The sequence below is a fragment of the Balaenoptera physalus genome (genome assembly GCF_965194825.1).
Source record: "Balaenoptera physalus genome assembly, chromosome: 5".
In the NCBI taxonomy this organism is placed as follows: domain Eukaryota; kingdom Metazoa; phylum Chordata; class Mammalia; order Artiodactyla; family Balaenopteridae; genus Balaenoptera; species Balaenoptera physalus.
This window is the reverse complement of record NC_138884.1, coordinates 24,943,040-24,947,707: the sequence shown is the minus strand read 5'-3', so window position 1 is coordinate 24,947,707 and position 4,668 is coordinate 24,943,040. Positions and strand designations below refer to the sequence as shown.

Genomic DNA, 4,668 nt, shown 5'->3' with positions numbered 1-4,668 from the left:
CTAATTATTATACAAGCAAGATAAGGAAACAAGAAAAAATCTGGGCTGGTAAAGACAATATTTCCTTTAGGAAGACAGTAATATAATAACAGTAGGGGATATTAACACCCCACTTACATCAATGGACAGATCACCCAGATAGAAAGTCAATAAGGAACCAGTGGCTTTAAACAACATATTAGACCAGATTGACTTAATAGATAATGTAGAAGATTTCATCTAAAAGCAGCAGAATACACAATCTTTTCAAGTGCACATGGAACATTCTCCAGGATAGATCACATGCTAGGTCACAAAACAAGTCTCAGTAAATTTAAGCAGACTGAAATCATATCAAGCATCTCTGGCCAACCAAAACAGGATGAGACTGACTAGAAATCAACTACAGGAAAAAAATTGCCAAAATCACAAACACATGGGAGCCAAAAAATATGCTACTAAACAGTCAATGGGTCAGTGAAGAAATCAAAGAGAAAATAAAAAAATACCTGGAGATGAACAAAAATGGCAACACAATGATCCAAAATATATGGGATACAACAAAAGCAGTTCTAAGAGGGATGTTTAAAGTGATACAAGCCTACCTCAGGAAACAAGAAAAAACTCAATCAGCCTAACCTGACATCTAAAAGAACTAGCAAAAGAAGAACAAACAAACCCAAAGTTAGTAGAAGGAAAAAAATAATAATAAAGATTAGAGCAGAAATAAATGAAACAGAGTCTAAAAAAACAATAGAAAACATCAATTAAACTAAGATGCAAAAATCCTCAACAAAACATCAGCAAACCAAATTCCACAATGCATTAATAGGATCATACACTATGATCAAGTGACAGTGACATTTATCCCAGGGATGCAAGGATGATTCACAAATCAATGTGATACACCACATTTTTTAAAAAATAGAGGATAAAAATCATATGACCATCTCCTTAGATGCAGAAAAAGCTGTTGACAAAATTCAATATCCATTTATGATAAAAATTCTCAACAAAGTGGGTATAGAGGGAACATACCTCAACATAATAAAGGCCATATATATAAAAAGACCAAAACTAACATACTCAACAGTGAAAACCTGAAAACATTTTCTCGAAGAACAGAAACAAAACAAGGATGCTAAGCTTACATCACTTAACATTATTGTTTTACTACTTTTTGAACTAAATATAAATGGAATCATCCAATACATATTATTTTGTGTGTGGTTACTTTTGAGAAATTTATCAGTGTTCTATATATCTGCAGTTTCATTCACTTTTATTGCTGACTATTACCCACTGTAGAAATATTTATTCTCTACACTTTATTTTACCATTTGTTTTACCATTTTATTATTATTTTACTATTTATTTTACTCTTGAAGAATATTGAGTGTGTTACCAGTTTGAGACTATTATGATGCTACTATGAACATTATGCAAATATGTCCTTTTATACATGTGTATTCCTTTCCCTTGTGTATATATACCTAAGAGTTCAATTGCCAAGTTGTATGGTATGCATAATTCCAACTGGGATAGATAATGCCAAGCTGTTTTCCAAACAGGAAAATCCAATGTATGCATACACTAGTAGTATTATCAATACAGAGTATTATTTGACTTTTTAATTTTATCACTTAGAAAACACATAGAAATGGAATATATTTTCTGTAACACCTTATGTCGAGAAACTTTGCAAAATCCACTTATTAATTCTAATAAGTTATCTGTATTATTTTTGAATTGTTATGTATACAATCATATCATGACTTTAGGGCTACCATTTGGAAAAACAAAGAAGTATCACTCCCAGGAATGGTCAAGGCAGAAGTCCAAATTTTTATCCTGATCATCAACCAGGAAGCAGACAAGAGAAAATGATCCCTTTCTGGGAACAGCCTCACTCAGTGACCAAACTCTTTTACTAAGGGATGTAGACTAAGAGGAGGTGAGGAGGGTACAGTTAGAAAACTTTTTGAGTCAAATTTTGAAAAGACCTTTCTAAGACAGCAATACCAGATGCTGTGGATGGTAGGAAGTATGGAAGACCTATCAGATACCTTGACTATTAGCCCATTGTTGAATGGCTTTTGCAATAAAAAGCATACTGCTGTCAAGATATAAATGGCATAGATTTGTTTCATGGGCCACAATAGTTTGAATGGTAATCTGAAAAAGCATCAATAGTGGTGAAGCACAGCCAATAGCCCAAGAGTGGTCAAAGGTGTGATACAACCAATCCGTCAGTAATGCTCATGGACAAGACCCCATTCAGTGTAACCTTCCTCCCCAAAAAACAAGTGGGTCAACTTTGGGCAGATTCTTTCAAGGAGATAAAATAACTGTCAACTTAGAATTCCATAACCAGCAAAGATACATTTTAAGAATGATGATGATGATGATGATACAAAAATTCTCCCTGAAGGAAATTCTTCAGGATGTACTTCAAACAAAAGGAAAGTATGCCTGAGAGGAAAGTCTGGAATTTAAAAAGAAAAAAAGAAGAGGATCACAAATATTAATGCATATTTAAAGGAAGACATAACTACGTAATTTATAGACATTAAAAAGAATATTATGAGCACCTTTATAGTAATAGATATAATTAAAATGGATAAATCCCTAGGAAATTTAAACAAAATAAGTAAAGGGCAGAGAAACATCTTTCATAGTCTTATGATATTGATATTAATTAAAGAAACTGAGTCAGGGTTTACCTGGTGGCACAGTGGTTAAGAATACACCTGCCAATGCAGGGGACACGGATTCGAGCCCTGGTCCAAGAAGATCCCACATGCCATGGAGCAACTAAGCCCGTGCACCACAACTACTGAGCCCACGTGCTACAACTACTGAAGCCCATGCGCCTAGAGCCCATGCTCTGCAACAAGAGAAGCCACCACAATGAGAAGCCCTCGCACCGCAACAAAGAGTAGCCCCCGCTCACTGCAACTAGAGAAAGCCCACGCGCAGCAATAAAGACCCAACACAGCCAAAAATAAATAAATAAAATAAATTTATAAAAAAAAAAGAAAGAAATTGAGTCAGTCATTGAAAATCATCCCACAAAGAGACCTCCAAACCCAGCTGTAGATCTTCATCAGTGAATTCTACAGACATTCAAGGGAGAAATAATTCCTGCTTTAATTATAAGGGATTCTACAAAATACTTAGCCACTACCTTACAAAATTATCAATGTCACAAAATACAAAGAAAATCTTGAAAAACTCTTCTCGAGTAACAAGACTAAAGGGACACAACAACTAAATACAATTCGTGATACTGGATTGAATCCTGAATCAGAGAGAAAAAATATTTATTATAAAGGACATTATTGGGATAATTGGCTAAATTTGATTATGGACTAAATCTTAGACAATTTTAACAATGTTAATTTTCCTAATTTTCCTAATTGTACTCTAGTGATATAACAAAATGCTCTTCTTCTTACATAATACATGGTGAAAGTTTTAGGAATAAAACATTATATATGCAACATATTCCCAGATAGCTCAGAAAAAAATAGAGAATGATTAAGCTACTGTGGCAATATGTTAACAATTAGTGAAACTGAAACTGGGTGAAGCATATACAAGATTTCTTTGTTCTATTATTGTGATTTTTCTAGAAGCGTGAATTTATTTCAAAATAAAATGTTTTTTAAAAAGAATCCCAATTTTGTCATCTAAAAGACAAAAAAAGAGTTAATGCTCCCCTAGTGTTAGCATTACTTCATATCTTGATGTGCATAACTTCAGTCTCCAAATGGCAGGAGGAAAAAAAAAGAAAAATGACAGGCCAACTCATGAATGTGAATGAAAAAATTTCTAAACAAAATATGTAGCAAATTGAATCCAGAAACATAGAAAAGGATAATGCATCATGAATAAATTTCACATATCCCATGAATCAGGGGTTAATATTTGAAAATCAGTTAATGTAATCCACCATACAAACACAGAAACAGGAAAATCAAATGATCTTATCATCAAATGACAAAAGATACAATTCAATATTGTTTCATGAAATAAATTCTAGCAAGCTAAGAATAAATGGCAATTTTCTTAAATCTACAGCAATCAACGTAGTTAATAATAAAACATAAGAAGCTTTCTCTTTGAGATTAGGAACAAAATAAGCATGCCTCTGTCACCACTTCCGTATAACAGGCAAGTAATGCTGACCTACATATGACCACCACAGACATGCAAACAAGAGAAATAAAGTTTAAGGATTAGAAAGGAAAACAAAAACTGTTATTATTTGCAGACAATATGATTGTATATATTTTTAAATCTCCAAAATAATCTGTATTATTATTAGGATTACTAACAGTTATGAAGTTGTAAGATAAAAAAAATAATATATATCAATTTGCATTTCTATATCAGCAACAAGCAATTAGAAAATGAGATTAAAATATAACATTTCCCACCACATTAAAACATATGTAGTATATAGAAAGTACAACATCAAGAGTGAACCCTAATGTAAACTCTGGACTTTTGGTAATAATGATGTGTCAGTGTAGGTTCATCAGTTGTAACTCCCCACTCTGTTGGGGGGATGTTGATAACGGGGAAAGCTATGTATGTGTTGGGGCAGGAGGTAGATGGGAAATCCCTGTACTTTCTGCTCAGTTTTGCTGTGAACCTAAAACTGCTCTAAAAATTAAAGTCTAT

General features: G+C 33.1%; 1 pseudogene across 1 annotated transcript in view; it reads right to left on the bottom strand.

Annotated features, from left to right (window-relative positions):
• LOC309661486 (60 kDa heat shock protein, mitochondrial pseudogene) overlaps nucleotides 1-4,668 on the bottom strand; it is a 67,081-nt pseudogene that overhangs the window by 24,211 nt on the left and 38,202 nt on the right. The window lies entirely within an intron of this gene.